The sequence below is a fragment of the Triticum dicoccoides genome, chromosome 6B, assembly GCF_002162155.2.
Source record: "Triticum dicoccoides isolate Atlit2015 ecotype Zavitan chromosome 6B, WEW_v2.0, whole genome shotgun sequence".
NCBI classification, from domain to species: Eukaryota; Viridiplantae; Streptophyta; class Magnoliopsida; order Poales; family Poaceae; genus Triticum; species Triticum dicoccoides.
The window spans coordinates 231,790,401-231,809,741 of NC_041391.1; the positions used below are offsets into that span (position 1 = coordinate 231,790,401).

Here is a 19,341-nt window from a genome sequence, read left to right on the forward strand (position 1 = left end):
CTTTATGAACATCAATGCTACCTTTTAAGAGGGTATATTTGCCTCAGTAAATTGTGTTATGGATATTGCATGTAATCCCTCTTCTCTCATGCCTTTGAAGACATGTTCTAGTGTCTTTGTTCACTCATTTCTATGCGTATATGTAGTCATATATGAAGTATAATATCGAAAATCATCTTATATTTCTGAACGGAGGTAGTAATGAAATATGGTTCCTGTTTGAATTAGAACCAGGTCCGCGGTGGAGATGAAGTTCTCAAAGGCATGCCGTGTGGACTGGAAGACCTGGTGATGAGTTCTACTGCTGAACTATCCAGCTGTTGTGTCCTTGTCGCCATGTGTCCTAAACTAGCATTTTCCTGTAGCATTGTTGTCAGGCGTGTTCTCGAGGTTGTACTTGACCACAACAATTTCCTGGTTGTGCCTTCGATTACGAAGGGTGTGGTTCTTGTAAAGCTTCCCAACAAATCTGATGTAGCCTGTCTTCATCATCATGTTTATGAGTGGAAAGACCACTCTGTTAGGTTCTCCAAGGTTGACAAGATGGTGATGGTGCATGTGGACATCTCACACGAAGTCCATGGCCTAGTCAGTTATGCGGGGTTCATCCCATAGGTCGGTGGCAAGAAATAGTCTGCAGAGTTTAGTTAGTGCAACTTTGCTTGTCTGTAGTAAGTACTATTGTTCAGTACTTGATTTGTGTTTGTGAACCCTGTATTGTTTATCAGTACTGCCGCTTTTGGTGTGTGGTCAGTCCTGAGAACGGTCTATGTTAATGTCTGTCCACTCAATTCAGTCTGTACATTTTGAAGTATCCAGATCATATTTTTTCTGAGGACGGTTTATCAATTATGGTTACACTCCAATATCTGTATGCATTGAAGGGTTTATCGCACCCACCAGGATTTGCAGTCCCATGGATGTTCAGTCCATACGATTTGTCACGACCTTTGGACTGCCCTGCTTGTGGGAGTAGGCAGGGCCCCTGCATGCCACGTGTAGTTGGACAATCAATCTTCTGTTTACTACTTCAACATAGTGATTTCCTGGTAAGGATTCACTCGTGTCACATCAAGTAAATCTTATTGATTTACTGTCTAAATCGTATTGATTTAATGTCATGTTTTCTTTATTTTCCTGCAATTTTACGATGCAGGTTTTTCCATGTGACATTCATCACAGAATTAACCATTTGGTTTGCTCTACGATGGCTTTTTTTGCAGGTTTCATTCTTATGTCGTGTCAATAACGAAGGCACTGTCCATCACTTATATTACTGGATAAAATTGGATCAGTCTATTGGCTGAGTACAAGCTGAATCCCTATGATGTACTGCAGTTTGGTTTAACAAAAATGTCACAATTAGTCCTTCTCGCGTTTAAAATAAATGAAGAAAAAAACTGGATCACGGTCACGGATCCTAGTCAAGTTAGAAAGCTGATCATAGCAGACCAGACACGGTCGCCGCTGTCTCACACAGATCGAGCACCGGCAGTTGCTCTAGCACTGACAGCGGCAGCAGCTCAGTCTGATCCAGCTAAGGATTCGGCACCAACCACGTCAGCGGATTAGTCTGATCTACCGGAGGATCGGGCATCGACACCGGCACCAGCTCTACAAGGAGCACCATCTCCAGCAGCAGCGGCGGCTTCGGCACCTGCACCAACACTTGCACTTGCATTTGGTCCGGCCCGTGCAGTTGCACCGGCAACAGACTGGGCTGCAGTTCGCACTTCATATACCAAAGTCCTTACAAAAACGACATGTCCACCTTCTTGGTAAGCATTGGCCGCCCAAGTGCTTCGTTCTATTTTCTTTCCATGTTGTTTCACATGATTCACTGTGTTGATCTAACTGTTTGGGTATGTCTTCTTGTTTTCAAACAGAGAATTCCTAGAGCAATGAGGGAGTCCTTCAACAATCCGGGCGACCGCGGCCAAGTTTCTCTTACCATGCGCAGCCTTGGTGTGAATGAACCTGCTCAATATACCGTAAGTACAAAGGATGGTCGCATGATGATTGATGCTAAAGGATGGTCAAGGTTCAAATCTAAATCATATCTTGCAGTAGGGGATGATGTCAAAATCGAACTTTCTCGGCAAGGAGAGCTGGTCCAAATCAACTTTGAAATTCTTCAGTAGCAGCACGCAACTGCCGAACTGATCTATCCTCCGAGAGATTTTGATATTATAATCTGGCATGGTGAAACAAGTGTCCTGTGTGTATAAGTAGTACGACAGTATTATTTATCACATGGTATATCATTGATAGAATTGCAACTCTGATTGCTGGTTAGGAACTGTCGTTCGATTTCATTCCAACAGCTGTCGTGCTTTATTCAATTTTGTGTATTCGCCTTGTGACAGCATCTAAAACCAGCGCAGTATCGATCGCTTGCAACATGAAAAGCGCTGAGGTAGAACACATGGGCCCCCAAACATGCAGGGTCGGCCTGCGGCCCAAAGTCCAGAACCGTGAGCCTATCTGAGTATTATATTCTCAGCTGAACCCCCATAAAAAAAGCTGAACCCCCATAATGCCCGTGCGTTGCAGAGGGAGTATATTTCTCGGCAAGGTGAGCCTGTGATATAAAAGATTTGTATATTTCTTTACAGAGGGAGTATCTCTCTGTCAAAAAAAATATTTATGTGTAACTAGTTACTCCTGTCTTTCTACTTCCTTTCGCTGATATGTGGGGCAACCGGCAATGGGGTCCACATGCCATTTGCACAAATTAGAGTGCACAACTTCACGGTAGACACACCCCGGTCGTAGCGCGGCAGTAATGCCCAATGAGCCGTCAAATCACAACCCCCCCCCCTTTCCAGCTTTAGCAGTAAGCTGGACGGACGAAGCGGCAATATTTCACTGGGCCTGAATCCCCTTCTCCCTCGTCTGCTTGTTCAGAGAAAACCCCCGCTCGGCGATTGCATAGGGTTTTCTCATGGAGAACCAGGTACGAATTCTTCATCCATCCCCGATAAATCCAAGTCCCTTGGTCGCAGGTAATCCTAGGATGGTGGCCGCCGTCGTTGATGCATTTTTTTTCGTACTGAATCTAGTGTGTTTCAGTTGCAGTGCCCAAAGTGCGAGTACCCTACAGATTTCTGCGCCCACGGCGAGCGCCACACTTGTTCCTTCTCATCCTACCACAGCATTTTGAAACGCGCATAGTATGTTCCTTGAATCCTCTTCTTTATCCGGGAGGGTGGGGTTTTTTTGAACATGCTGTGTTCTCATATTATTTTTCCTGCAGTGTATTATTTGCTCTGCCAGAACACATGTACTCAAGATGGTCGGCCTTGCCATAACTGAATACACTAGTTTAATGGTCACAGTGAAGACAATCCATGGATATTGCTTCCGAGTTGGGTTCCTGAACCAAGAAGATCGCTGCTTTTTTTATGGCCGAACTTGGATAAACTTTCTCAAGTGTTACGGATTGAAAGTTGGCGCACGAATGTTGATGGAAATAGCAGAACCTGGTCTCATCTTCACTGCGATCTTCCACCCCGACGTCGTTCCAATTGTTCATCCATGTTAGTTTTGTATCTGGTTCTTGCTTGTTGCCTCGATTACTTCTTAATCCACCTATTATGTCTAACTAATCACAATTTAACTTTAGAAGTAGCAACTAATCTCTCACGAAGATGCTACTTCTAACTAATATTGTCTTATAATTGGTGGCACGTGTAGGTTTTTTCAGAGTTAAGCAGTCTGCTCATTTGTTACTCTGTAATAACTCGGCTGTTACTAATGGCACTGAAGTTGGCTGGATCGACATCCACATGTTCCTACACTTTATTGATCGTCTTGAGGTCCTTGTGGGGCGTTTCAATGGTGGAAGGCCACGTGGGATATGTGTGCCACTGCTGCACTCGTTGAACAGGTCCAACTGTGTCGAGAAACTTATGGTACGAGCTGTTTTCTGTTATATATGTTGTTCATAAACTATTGTTTATACACAGTTTTACAGCTGTGATCTTCTTGAAACAGGAATTGCCGAGTTCTATTGTTCCTATACAGATGCCTGACCATGGTCGGGTCAGACTTGCGCTTGGTCACAACATGATGTTTATGTCGACCTACTCAATTCCCCTTGGAGGCGAAAAGATACTTATTTGTGGGTGGTCTCAGATAATGAATGCCCGTCCATCTTGGAGAATAGGACAGAAGATTATGTTCATGCTTTTCCATGGCTCTAAAGCAAATATCCTGTTTATTGACCATGTTGCGAGATGAAGCCGCTTTCAGAAGGTTGTGGATGTGCGGGGTGGCGCCTGGGCCTTGTCCTGGGGCTTGGCGGCCTCACCCTTGGTTAACTGTAGCCTGTAGGCAAAGTAGCACTGTTCGAGGCGTGCTTTGTACGGTTGAACCTGTATAAGTACTCATACTGCTTTCAGCTTTGGTTGTTAAGTGCCCCTGCTGGTTTCAGTTAAGGTTGTTAAGTACTCCTGCTGCTTTTACAGTCTGTCGTGTTTCTTGAGTATTGTCTTCCTCCAGCCGCCAAAACCAAACCAACACCAGCGGGGCCGCCTGCTTCCGCCTCCCACGGCTAGCTGCGCCTCAGCGCACGCATCGCCGCCCCACCGTCACCTAAATCGTTAACGCCCACGTCCTCCGCGCGCTTTGGTGCGCTCGCCGCGGCGCCGCCCTCTCGCGTTGTCAACATGGTCAACAAACAACCGGAATCGGCAGAAGTACATGGAGAGGATGACAGTAGGGGCCCACCACGTCAGCGTATGGAAAAATAAAATGCTTCCTCCTAGTGTTTTCCTGACATCTGGGACCCACGACATTGTGAGCGTATATAGTCAATAGACAAGAGAACAGCACAAGATCGGCTGACACCTAGGACGTAGCTACTCGAGCAGTATTTTTTGTTTGGTATTGTTGAGACGGAGCAGGGTTTGAACTGGGATGTGGCCTGTCTAGCCCAGGCTTATATTTTATGTTCACCATGTGACCAGCCCAGCTATTTTTTCTTTGTGCAAATGAGCCCAGTTTATTTTTTCTGAAGAATACCCAATTCAGGCCTACTTATTTTTCTACACCTTGAAAGTAATATGAAATGGGTTGTAAATATAAAAACAGATGACAAATTGGCAATTACTTTATAATTTCTGATCTTTTCACATTTTCAGATTCCTATTTCACTGGGCATTAACCTAATTCAAATATATCTTCAAAGTACTTTAAATCTGGCTCGACATTTCGGTATTAAAAATAGTTTGGAACCCACAGAAATATGCGAAATTGGCCCTGGCCAACCAAAAAAAACGACTGCAATTAATTGCATAAGAAGTTGCCATGAGCTATATATAAATTATTAAAAAAAGAGGGAGTGGTCTGACTTGTGGGCCTGTTTAGTTGACGCGTATGCAAGATTTTTTTAGTTATTATATACTACGCCAACAAATGATTCTAGCAGACATAACCGTTGGATGTCAATCCAACGGCCGTCGTGTTTCTTCAATCTCTGATCTTCTTGCTCCAGCCGCCAAAGCAGCGCCGGCGGGACCGCCTGCTCCCGCCTCCCGTGGCCGGCTGTGCTTCCGCACAGGCCTCAGCGCCCCCTACTACTCCCACTGCTGGCCAGGGCATCCCTCTACTCACCCACACCCCCTGTTATTCTGCGGCAACGGCATCCTCACACCGCAGCCGAACCGGTGAACCCTCGTACTCCTCTCCGTGCGGGCTTCCACTGCCGCGTCTTCCCCGGCTCCGCGTCGTCCCCTTCCTAGGCCTCGCCGTCGTCCACCGCCGTGGTGCTCTCGGCGCGGCGTGGTCAATATGGTCAACGACCGACTTCCATCGGAAGAGTACTGTACATGGAGAGGCTGACAGCTGGGTCCACGGCAGCCGCAAGGAAGTGCCTCCTTATTACGCGGAAAATAATTATTCCTCCACCTGACATCTGGGACCTACTGGACGGGCCACCAGTATTTCGCGAAAAAAATGTCCCCCCGCTGTCAGCTCGGACCCACCGGAACTGCCTCCTTATTACGCACAAAAACATGAATACCCCCTGCTAGCTGGGACCAACCTTGGTGGGAGGCTGACTTGTGGGCCTACTAAGTTGACTGGGACAGAGGCCTTTGTCACCTTTAGTCAATATATGAATGATTCTAGCTCCAGTGACCGTACGATGTCCATCCAATGGCCGTAGTGCTTCTTCAACCTCTGGTCTTCTTGCTCCAGCCGCCCAAAGCAGCGCCGGTCGTGTCGCCTGCTCCTGCCGCCCGTGGCCGGCTGTGATGCCGCAGAGGCCTCACCGCCCCCTACTACTCCCACCGTTGCCAAGCCATCCCTCTACGCACCCACACCCCCTGTTATTCTGCGGTGACGGCAGCCTCACACCGCAGCCGAACGAGTGAACCCTCATACTCCTCTACGCGTGGGCATCCACTGTCGTGTCTTCCCCGGCTCCGCGTCGTCCTCTTCCTAGGCCTCACCGTCGTCCACCGCCCTGGTGCTCTCGGCGCGGCTTGGTCAACATGGTCAAGGAATGGCTTCCATCGGACATGGACTGTACGTGGGGAGGCTGACAGCTGGGTCCACGACCGCAGCAAGGAAGTGCCTCCTTATTACGCGCAAAATAATTATTCCTCCACCTGACAGCGGGGACCCACCGGACGGGCCACCGTATTTCGCGAAAAAAATGTTTCCCCCTGTCTACTGGGACCAACCAGCTACATCTTCGCACGCAAGGAAGTGCGTCCGAAAAAAATGATTCGCCCCCCTAACTGCTGGGACCCACCAGCTACATCTTCGCACACAAGGAAGTGCGTCCGGGCAAAAAAAACCAAAACGATTCGCCCCCCTGACTGCTGGGACCCACCAGCTACATCTTCGCAGGCAAGGAAGTGCCTAACAGTCGGGACCCACCTGGTCGAAGCATACGTACCGTTGTCATTCTGGTCGCGAATGTGTACGTACATACTAGTTGATGTAGAGGCGCGCACGTGTCGTAGTAGAGGCGCGCACGTAGCATGTACACGTACGTACAGCGGCAAGGGTTCAAGAAAGAAAATACGGCCACGTGCGTGCATACGGGCAGGGTGTCGAACGCCTACTCGCGCATACGTACATGGCTGGGTCGGAACGGAGAAACAGCGTCGTCGTCATGTTGATGGGAAGGCAACGGAATGCGTCGTGTTCATCGGGAGGCAACGGAACGCGTGGGAGCCAACCGGCTGGGTCGGAACGGAATGCGTGGTCGTGTTCATCGGGAGGGCTTGGACGGAACAGGCGATGGAAACGAGGCCTGGCGTACCGCACAACGGAGGAAACGGACCTCCTACGTTCGGAACGGGGTCCTGTTGATCGGGAGGGGTGTGGCGTACCGCAAAACGGATGAAACAGACCTCCTACGGTCGAAACGGGGGTCCTGTTGATCGGGAAGGGTGTGGCGTACCGCAAAACGGACGAAACGGACTTGTGTTGGAGCGCTACGGTCGAAACAGGGGGGAGGGGTGTGGCGTACCGCAAAACGGGACTCCACGGGATACTGTTCATCTCCACCGTCGACCTCCTCCAGCCTCCACGGGCTACCGTCGACCTCCTCCAGCCTCCACGGGCTCCTGTTCATCCAGCCTCCACCGCGCGCTACTCCACCGGCTACTGTTCAACCACCCCTCCATGGGCACCCCTCCACCATCTACTGTTCATCCAGCCCTCCACACCACAGGGTCCTGTTCAACCACCCCTCCACGGCCACCCCTCCATCGTCTACTGTTCATCCATCCCTCCACACCACGGGTTCCTGTTCATCCAGAGGCAACGCCACCGCTCACTGTTCATCCAACCCCCTCCCCCTGCAACGCTCACTGTTCATCCAATCGATCGGCCTCGGGTTCAGTTAGAGCCCAATGCCTCGCTCGGCTTCAGTTAGAGCCAACGCCTCGCACACACACGCGTGTACGTACGAGAGAAACGCGCATCGCTCCGCCCCCGACCTCCCACCGTAACCGGCAACTCCCCGAAATTTTCCTCCCCCTCGCTTCTACCATGGTTTTTTCTGTCATGGACGGCCCAAAGAATGTCATGCAGCTGCGTCTCCGGCCCGCCCAGGACGAAAAGCCCATTTTCTGTCATGATTTTTTGTCATAGAAGTAGGAGCCCACCACATCTATGATGATACCAGGTTTTGTCACAATTATCGTCATAGAAGTGTCATATGTATGACAGAAAAAAAAAATTGTTCGGCCCAAAATGTCACGGATGTGTCTTTTTTTTGTAGTGTATGCTTCTATGTTTACAGGTTTAAAGCCCTGTGGGAATTCATGGTCCAGTACTTCATCAGTAAAGCACAGGGGGTGAGCAGCCCCTCTGTATCTGGAAGCGTCGTGGCATGCCGTCGGCTGCTGTTGTGTTCGGTGTTTATTCCGAACTGGTGTTTGGTTGTCATAATTGTTTTGACGACCATAGTCCCTTGCCGGGGTGTGTCCTTTAGATCCGTAGATGGACCTAGCTGCACCAGCTTTCTTCTCTAGGTGCTCACGTAGATCGTGGGCGTCTTCGGTGGCTGCTTTATTGCGGTTATGAAGTGGTACTCCTGGTCTCCTGGTCGTGTTATTCTTTGGTGGAACGGCCTCGTCGTCGAATTCTGGCAGTAGCTTGCGTTTTGGGTAGCTCTTTGTATGGCGATCGTCGCCGTATCTTTCTTCAGTGTCTAGCACTTTGTTCCATCTGCGATTGAGCGTCTCCTGTGCGGCTTTAAGCCGTTGCTTCTGCTTCTTCAAACTTCTCGCTGTGGCCATAAGCTTTCTATGGAGGTTCTCTCATTCCACGCGTTCTTCCGGAACGATGAATGCATCGTCGTCCGGACTATGTTCTTGTCCTGGGTCGGTTTGATGAACTCGTCCTTCTGGATCGTTTTCTTCGGGCGTACGCTCCGGACTATGTTCGGCGTGACCTGGTTCGTCCTGCTCCATCGTTGGTTCTGTTTGGTCGTTATTGCCTTCAGGGTTGACCGGAGTATCCATTCTTCTGGCACTCTTGCTGATGTTGTTGCTGTTACCGGATTTGGAACGGCGTTTGCGCCGTCGCTTTGGTTTTTGCCCAGGGGTGTTATCTTCTGGATTGTCACCATCGCCTTCCTTGGGAATCCGGTACCCCGTAGATTCGGAGTCTTCTCCTGCATCATCGTCCATACCGTCTATGCCTTCAGAGTCGAAGTCCAGCACGTCGGTTAAGTCATCAACCGTGGCTATCAAGTGGGTGGTGGGTGGGTAATGAATTTCTTCGTCGCCTGCTTCCCACTCGAGCCTTACATAGTTCGGCCCAAAGTTCTCTGTCAAAGAGAGGGTTTCAAATGAGTTTAGTATGTCGCCAAAGGGCGAATGATGAAAGATGTCCGTCGCGGTGAACCCCATCACCGGAGCCCGACCAGGATCGGCGGGCTTGGGGACGCATGGACTGGAACCTACATCCGGGCATGAATCCAGGGGTCCGGAGTCACAGGTTCCCGCGGAGGTGAGACCTGTGTTCGGCTCTATCGCCAATGAGGGTATGGCCTGCGGGACAGGGACCAGCCCTCCATCCTTAGGCAACGCAACCTGCCCCGGGTTTAGACCCGAGGCTTCTGCCGGGGTAATATCCCGAGCATCATCTGACGGCAGGTCCAAGCCATGCTCATCATAACTATCTGGCGATCCTGACATGACCTGCTCCAGATGACCGAGCGGATCGGCCCATAGTGTGAAACCGCCGAACACGAAGATCTGTCCGGGGAGGAAAGCCTCACCCTGGACAGCGTTGCAGATGATGATTGAAGGAGCCATCAAACCTTGTGGCGACGTCATAGAGGAACTCTCAATGAAAGCACCAATGTCGGTGTCAAAACCGGCGGATCTCGGGTAGGGGGTCCCGATCTGTGCGTCAAGGCTGATGATAACAAGAAGTAAGGGACACAGATGTTTACCCAGGTTCGGGCCCTCTCGATGGAGGTAAAACCCTACTTCCTGCTTGATTAATATTGATGATATGGGTAGTACAAGAGTAGATCTACCATGAGATCGTAGAGGCTAAACCCTAGGAGCTAGCCTATGATGGTATGATTGTAATTGTGATCGGCCTTCTAAGGACCAACCTCTCCGGTTTATATAGACACCGGAGAGGGCTAGGATTTACATGGAGTCGGTTACAAGGAAGGAAATATAATATCCGGATCGCCAAGCTTGCCTTCCACGCCAAGGAAAGTCCCATCCGGACACGGGCCGAAGTCTTGAGTCTTGTGTCTTCACGCTTCAATAGTCCGGACGTTGTACACAGTCCGGCTGTCCGGATACCCCCTTATCCAGGACTCCCTCACCTGCTGCTCCTCGTTTCCGGCTGGTTCCTCTCGATCCCGCCGTCTCGCTTCGCTTGTCACGGTGAGACGGCGATGGTGACTGCGAGTCCATGGTGGCGCATATTGATGGACGACAAGTATAGTGGAGCGCGATGGATCGTCTGGGGTCGTGGTTGGTTGGCGGTTGGGAGAAATCCTTGTCAGCTTGTCCGGCACCGACGCGGTGACGCCCGTGGGCGCCGCCGTGCCTTCCTGAAGGGCGTCGGATATACTCATTCCCTCCCACGGCCCTTCGCGTACCGGGGGAAACCCTATGCCATGTCCGGTAGCAGCGTCGTTATCTCCCGTTCCTTCTTGAAGGTGTTGCTTGGTATGCGGCGTTTCGAGGTGCTAGGAGCGTGGTGGAATTCTCTGGCGGGCGCAGAGGTTGCGAGTCATCTTCATTTTCGTTGATCCGCCGTTGTCGGCATTTTTTCCTTTTGTATTTTCTCTTTCATTTTTTTGAGCGTGCCTGCTTCCGCCCCAGCACCTATCGGTTGTATCGATGTTGTTGCTTTGTAATACAAAGGGGAACCCTTTTTCGATAATTTACGGCAGCTGTTGTAGACACAGCACTTGCTCGTGCAAAAAAAAACAGTTTTGGTGCACATTTGTTTTACAGAGCCTTGTTTTCATGCCTTAAAATAGGACAGGAGATGTTCTTAGGTCTTTCATAGGTTTTTTTTGTTATTTACTCGACTCTCTTACCAACTACCGCACAAACTCCTGCCCTATACAAACGACGGCAGGGTCCGGCACGGCTATCCAATTCATGAGCTCGACCTAAGCGAAAGGACGAACTGGCAGCGTACTAGTGGAGGTGGGGGAGGGTAGATATCTGGTGATACAGTACATGAGATGCTCCACTGATACGCGACCATGTGGGTCGTTCAATCTGGACTGGAGGCACAAGATTGAGCTCGCTCACCTGATGTTGCCATTTATGCAAAACACACCCTGATTTATTCCATGATTCAGTGACAAACTGCATATCCGTCTGTTCCGTTCGCTTCTTGGTCAATTCGATTCACAGCTCCTCCACCTAGGGCATCTCTCCTGCCGCCGCCGGCAGGCCACCATGGCATGCCCCATCTACTGTTGCTAGCACAAATCCAATACAGCCTATAGGAGATGTTCTTAGGTCTTTCATAGGGTTTTGTTTTGTTATTTACTCGACTCTCTTATCAACTACCGCACAAACTCCTGCCCTATACAAACGACGGCAGGGTCCGGCACGGCTATCCAATTCATGAGCTCGACCTAAGCGAAAGGACGAATTGGCAGCGTACTAGTGGAGGTGGGGGGAAATATCCAGTGCCACCGTGCCTCCCATGATACCATGCTCCAAGGCCTCATGGTGCGTTGGATCTGCATGTAGGGATAGGATCAACTCTCTTATTGTTTACACACACACCCTTGGTATATTTGCATGTTGCCCCCGTAAGGCCTTGCAAAATCACAACAGATCTCAACGTTTCAACAACAGATTGTGTACAATTCTCAAAAAAAAATAAAAACAGATTATGTACAAAAAAAAAGGATTTTGTACTGAACTGGGCATCCTAGTGGCTCGGTTACTCCTGCCAACATCCAGTGTCAATAAAGAGGAGCAGATTAAGCAAATTTACACCAGATTATTGAGGGGGACATTTGCGTAACGTACATAATTCATTTTCTGCAACAGAATTCTTCACTGGAATGCAGAGTACAGATTGAGTGCAGGCATGCTATTCCTTTTTCAGAATGAGTTGCAAAGTAAGTATAAGCAGAAAAAAATGTACTGCCATCTGTTTGCATTGCTCACTATCCTCAAAGCAGGACTTTAGCAAGGCAATGGTAATACAATAATCATGAGCATTATTTGATGACAAGGCAAATACGAAAACCCATTCGTAGCATCAAAAGACCACTTCCCACTTACAAAGCCTTTTATTCCAAACAAGTTAGGGTAGGCTAGATATGAAAGCCTTTCACGAGGACTTCCCCGGAGGTCATCCATCCTAATACTACTCTCGCCCGAATGGGTTCCGTACCCAAAAGACTGGTTAGTTTTTACGTTGGCTCGCCAAGCCTATCACAACCCTTAGATATGAAAGTCTTTCACGAAGACTTCCCAGAAGGTCACCCATCCTAGTACTACTCTCGCTCAAATGGGTTTCATGCCTATGGGACTGGCTAGTTTTTACGTTGGCTCGCCAAGCCTATCACAACCCTCTTCCTTTACCCAGGCTTGGGACCGGCTATGCCTAGAAGACATAGGTGGAGTTCGTAGCATCAAAAGACCACTGAAAACAAAATCACTTCAACAAATAAAGGTGCACCACATGCTGACATCTTTATCTTGTACTCCAGTAATTCACAAGAGTACCACATTGTGACCATATATATAAGAGTACCATTTCTATAGGGAATACATCCGAAACGTATACAAGAATACCATTTTAGTTCACAAATTCACATAGCTAAACAAAACAATTTTACCACAGACCACTTGATGAGCCCTTACTCTCCTCATGGCAAGCACAAAAGCACACACCTACATGACAAAATCAAGGATTAGAACAGCTGATTATTTTGATATCAGCTGATAACACTGCTAAAACATGCAAAAAAGTGAAACTTAACTATGTCTGCAACTAGCTCTAATAGGCATCTGATGCTACATGCAGCAGTGACATAAATTTTTAAATGGCAAGAACTTGCACACGAGTATTACACTTTTTTTCGAAACGGAGGCAAAGATTGCCTCGTCTATTAATTAAGCAGAAGAGAATTGCCCAGTTAATTACGGAAAACCGGGCAAAAACCGGAACAACAAGGGCCAAGCCCACTCCCAAAGACTGAAACACACAGGGCAAAGCCCACCCTAATCGACAACATGTCGACCTACAGCCAGACAACGCAGCTCCGACTCAGACGGAGAACTCAGAAGAACAGAACCAGACACGGCTGGCGCCACGAGTATTACACTTCGTACATAGATAACCAAGAAAGTAGCAGTCATTGTTCAGTGTGCCAAGTACGAACACTTTGTTGCTCACCCTCCATGGCATTGTTCTCTTACTAAGAATCTAAACAGTGTTGATGTCCATGTGCAAAAAAAATGTGTTTTGATGTCGTATTTACCTATAACATTTGTTAAACGACAAAGAAAGCCTATCTTTTGACTGAAGAAACTCAATCATGCTGAAATGGCAGTAAAACAATTACCTAAGCTGGGTCAAACAAAAAGTTTTTATATTAGTCACATGTTCCCAAATTGTTTCGAATCTACAAAATGATGTGAGCCAGCAATGCATGGTTCTAGTCGTTCCCAAAGATTTTTTTGGGTGGACGCTAATGCACAGTAAATCTTTGCTTAACATAAATGGTCAGTAACTTAGTTTATTATACTGAAAAAACTATTTTGGAGTCATCGAACTTTTCTAAGTCCAGCTGCTGTGAAGTGAGAACAACTACATAGATTTCTAGTACTCAGTTGTCCCAGTCTGACATAGAATTCTACTGGGATTTCTGATAGTCAAAATATTCTTGGGGTTCATCTGGCCGGCTGGACTAATAATGCACTTGGTCTGAACTTGTGCTAGGCTGTGCATGTGGTTTCCAACTCCCATATGTAAGAAACATTCTATGACACTCTATAAGATAGATTATGTTTATAATTCAGCTAGACATGTTAGGAGAGAAAGCAACAGCCAACATTTAAGGAACACTAGATTTCATGATTTGCGAGATGCTGTAAGAGAGTGACTCAACGAGAACTTGGTCCATGTAGCAAGCAATCTTCTGATTATGCCAGGATTAAAAATATACTGTTGCATATATATGCTCCAAACTAACTTTACTATCTGCTAAGATTGCATTGCGGGACATGGAATTTTTCATAACTACAATTAACATTAGATATAGCTTTACTTGCATAATTTTTTCACTTCTTTCATTGTTGGCATACAACTGCAACAGTTGGCTTTCAGTTCATAATTTTAGCCACATCATGGCAGACTTCCAACCATTATGGGCTACATTGTAGAGATCAATACACGGCACTATGAAATTAGAGGATGAACTAACCAAATGCAGCACGCCTCCACGGCTCCACAGATATGTGTTGCACTTCCGGAGGAAAGGGCAGCGGACAAGCACGGACTACAACTCAGGCCTGGTTCAAAATCTTACCTGTTCGTCTTTGAAGAGAGTCTCCGGCTCCCGGGACACGGTCGGCTCAGCGGCGGCGCGGACAGATCCGTCTCGGCTCCCATGAAACTTAACGGATCTGGGCGAAGGAATCGACACGCGTGCGAGAGCCTATAGGCTGTGCTGGATTTGTGCTAGCAACAGTAGATGGGGCATGCCATGGTGGCCTGCCGGCGGCGGCAGGAGAGATGCCCTAGGTGGAGGAGCTGTGAATCGAACTAGACCATGATGGCGCGCGTTGCCGCCCCGTCTATTTTGTATGTAGAACTAGTGGCTGGGGCGTGCCATTGGCACGCCTCCTGAGCGTTCATGTGCGTACTTATCTAGCTTGCACACGTCCACGGGTCTTGATCCTTGATGGCGCTTATATACAGCAAAAAGTGATTTGCAAACATGCGAATATGCCATCTTTACTGACTTTAACCCATAACCAATGGTAAACATGAATGCTAAATAGAATATGTACCTTGCCATAAGCTATACAAATGAACAACCAGTACAAAGTTCAGCAATGAACCCAAATAACTGAATCAAAGGGTCATGTTATACAAAAAAGAATAATGTGAGCTGATGCAACATAAATATTTCAAACATAAATGTAGAGATTTTTAATAAGAAAGCTTTGACTGTCTATTTACAGGAAGGTCTAAGATACTTTTAATAAGGCCCTGACCGGTTTAGTTGTAACACTCACCAGTAGAAGAAATACATAAATGAATTTGACCATGAGCTGAAGGCAATATATACATAAATGGTCTAAATCATGTATATGTAAGGAAGGTAAATACTAAAAAAAATTAGTAATCCATCATCTGAAGTGGGTTACTGCATAAAAATATATCTTTCAAAAAATCTTTGATCAAAAGTTGGCCCTCTTAATTTGATACAGGATAAGAAGGCCACTTTGCAGATAATATTGGTACCAATTCTGTAAAAGTTTCTCTCTCTCTCTGCATCAAATGCTCATGAATCATGGATGGAAGGCATAACACTCGAATAGTAAGGTCATTATGGAAGTAAATGCCATACCGCAATACCTGTAGATGAGTTGCAATATTTTCCCTTCTGAGTTTCTCCACTTTCATAAGCTCCAGTATCCTTTTAGCCTTTAGGTACAGCCTCTGCAACCAACAGTAAGAGAAAGGACGCAGCATCTTGTACACACTACTAAGCAGATCATAGGACTTAGTTAAGAAATGCATTCTCAGATCCTTGTTAACATCACAAAATGTACAATGTCCCCAATTCTATTCACTATGAAAATAACAGCAATACAGTGCCAGCAAAGCTAACTGAAGGTTTACACATGACTAATATCTCATACAGTAAATGCATGTGCTCAAATGAAATTTAATGGAGTAAAACTCCAAGAAGATGTACAAAATAAAACTAAGAGGGCATGCAAAATTACTTGCCATGTTTAATTAGTCACTATAGCTATACTCTCCAGCATTTGCTTCAAGAAACTATTTTTCAAGCCTCACAATATATTTTGTTGAGTAAGAAAATCCAGTTCAGTGAACACGTGTATCGCTTCCAGCTGCATTGTTAAGGCATGAATATATTCTGAACATAACAATGCAATGTGGAGCAAAAATATATAACCATCTACTACCATGAGATCATGTAATGGTTCCTTGCAAAAAAAATCATGTATTGGTTAGTCTTTCTCTGAAGCTCGGACTGGTAATACTAAATGTATGCATCTCATATAGGTTCAGAAATACTCCCTCTGTGCCATTATATAAGATCATTTTTGACACTATAATAGTGTTAAAAATGATCTTATATTTTGGGACGGAGGGATTAGATTTCATATGCAGATAATGAAGAATGTCAGAACTCACAAATTAAAACATATGAAACATGAGGTTGTTGCTATTGGCTCCAATGAGAAACCTCCTAGATTAACCCAATGAGTTAGGATAGGAAGGAATAGATATTTTAGACCAGAACAGGCAGAATTGATAAAGGACCTGGCAAACAAGATCAGCCACAACCAGTACTACAACTGTTTAGTGAGGATGGATGCTGCTGTATGTACAGCATCTCCTATTATTATTATTATTTCCAGGCGCCAAAATATCTAACAGCAATGATACAAATAAAAAAAGTTCAAAGGGTAGAGCTGAGAAAATTACAACAACACAATCGGTATAACTGACAAATACTTCAACAGTGAGTAGCACCCATCTAGTAGAATATGAAGGAAGAAAGGCAAAGATACAACAATTCCTGCAGCTAAATCAGATAACACAGAAAATTGCAGCGATACATTGATGCTAAGATTTTGGTATCATTTAGATCATTCGTATCCAAGATAGTGGCCGGCGAACCAGACATACTCTGCATGAATGGCCACACATAATACATTATCTTCATCAGGTTTGCATGATCAAATTGGTGGCGGCATGGCGTACCGATGCAATTTGATTTGATCTCTCAACAGGGGGAAAAGGGCATTGCTTCCACTGCTGAAAAGAATAATGAACAAAAATTAGATTATCGGCCACACAAAAATGTGGTCTAGCCTCATACTATCATTCTGTCCCACCTTCTGTGCCGTCTATGGATATATATTCTTTTGATTAGCACAATACACTGCTTCGATTGTCTGCAAGTCATAGCAGATGGAGAAGGAAGATGGTTGTGTACCTGGGTGAACGCACGAGGTGGAGGGGGGCGTGGCCTTCTTGCCGCCGACGGCAAGATCTGCTTGCGGTGGCACTTCTCCATGGGCTCGCCTTCTCCCTCTCCCTCCTCTCTTCGTCTGGCCCTCCCCTCCCCTTCTCTCCCCGAGGGCGACGCCGCGAACGGCCATCTCCGTGGCGAACCCGCTCCGGCTGCCGCGCCCCGCAGCGGCGGAGCCGTCTCCGTCGTCCGAGATCTCCCCCTCCTCCGCGCCCGCCAACGCGGACCTTGTCCCCGTGAGGCCGTGAGCTTTCTAGGGTCGGGTGACGCGAGTGGGGAGAGCAGGCGACAACGGCGGCGGGCAACCGGATCGATCCACCGCCGCACGTGCGAGGCAAATCACAGAACGAAAACGCCGCCGCCGTCTTCTCCTCCCACCCACTCCTCCCTCGAGGCGACGCCGTTTGTGTGGCTGCGTGGGAGAGCGGAGCCGTCTACTCTCCCGCTGGCGACGCCCGTGGCGGCGGGTCACATGGGAGAGGAAACGAGAGAGGGAGAGAGGAAAAGAGGAGACGAGAGCGGCGGCCATTGAGGCAGGGGAGGAGGTTGCGTGCGTGGGTAAAGAGAAGCGGGCGATGGCGAGGGATTCAGAGAGGAAGCTGCCCGGAAATATTCCTCTACAGTTTGAACAGTAGCACATTGCGAATCCCTTCTGGCCACGTGGACCATGCGAGCGGACGCTCCTTGCGCGACTGTTAATGGGTTTAATGGTAAGAACTTGTGTAAATATAAAAAGACAAAAGCAATATAGATGAAAATAATATATTAAAAGGGATAAAATAGTCTGAAAAAGTTTTTTCATGTAAATTTTTTATTTTGTTTTGAAGCGTTGGTAGTCTGGTAAGTACTCCCTCCGTTCCAAAATAGATGACTCAACTTTGTACTAAATTTAGTACAAAGTTGGGTCATCTATTTTGGAACAGAGGGAGTAGCAACTAACAACACAGAGAGAAAAATACTAAGGTAGGACATGTTATTCCCATTTTAGTTTGTAACTTATGGCTACTTCCAAATGAAAAGGTCAAAAAATAACGTGACATAACAATAGAACACATCGAAGCGGTAACCTGAATAAAAATATGTAGGAAAAGCAAGAGTTATAAATTCATGAATTGACGAAACATTGATATACGGATTAACCCTGCTAAAGGCACCGGATGAAATCTATGCTCTTCTTAGTGGCGTAGTACACACTTCATGGCATGTCACATAATTGATGAATCTAACTCCCAAAGCTGAAATTACATGCATGTATGTATCTCTGATTAATGATCATCGTACTGATTTCCAAATTGAAAGAAAAACACAGATGATTATTCTTATATTTCAGAAAGTCAAAGTTATATATGTAAATGCTTCATCTTTGGTTTCTGACCTCATCTTAGATTGACATTGACTTGAATTCTTTTCCTATGTCTTGCAACAGCCCCTGCAAAGATGTGTACAACGTATCAGGTAAAGTCATTCGTTACACAAGCTAGGAGTGTCAAGTTCTCTCACGAAGAAAAATGTCCATGGTTGGAAAACAAAAACTCGCCCATGAAACTGTCATGCTTCTTCATTAAGCATGGCACATATCTTACCTATAATTGAAATGTAAGAAGTTAAAGAAATAAAGTACACTATAACAAAATGTAAGACATTTTTTATGCCCTATGCAAAACAAAAAAAGTCTTACAACTTCGTACAGAGGATGTAGCTTTTATGTGCAAAAATCCATGCAATGTTTTCAAGGTAAATCTGAACTAAAATGAGATTAGGGAAGAATTGCATGATCTCTCAGCAGATTGAAACCTATATATTATCTTCCTTACAACCCTGCTTGCATTAGTGTTTAGCTGATGAGTTCAACGCCTACATGTCTACAGGCTACAGTACTTCCGCAAATGATTCCTAAGCATTTGAAAAATAGAGGAAGACAAACATGCACATGACGTGAGCATATACATGCAATAGATTCTGAAGGGCCTTCATTTTTAGTAAGAAGCTTCTGAAGAGCCTAATGTTTTGTAAATTTCTAGTAAGACGCGGGCATTAATTGACTTAAAAAAATTAATTAATAGACTATAGTTCTACCCCAGTAATAAATTTGTGGTTCAGTATAACCTTAACAACTGATCTAT

General features: G+C 46.5%; 1 long non-coding RNA gene across 2 annotated transcripts; it reads right to left on the reverse strand.

The window, feature by feature from the left end:
- Positions 1-12,649: 12,649 nt before the first annotated feature.
- LOC119323677 lies at positions 12,650-17,796 on the reverse strand. 2 transcript variants are annotated; one of them, XR_005156451.1, is made up of 3 exons: positions 17,183-17,796; positions 15,557-17,001; positions 12,650-12,869 (listed from the first exon to the last, which is right to left on the reverse strand). It is a non-coding gene; the product is annotated as an uncharacterized LOC119323677 (long non-coding RNA). The 2 variants fall into 2 exon arrangements; XR_005156450.1 differs by having other exon boundaries at positions 12,650-17,001.
- Positions 17,797-19,341: the final 1,545 nt, after the last annotated feature.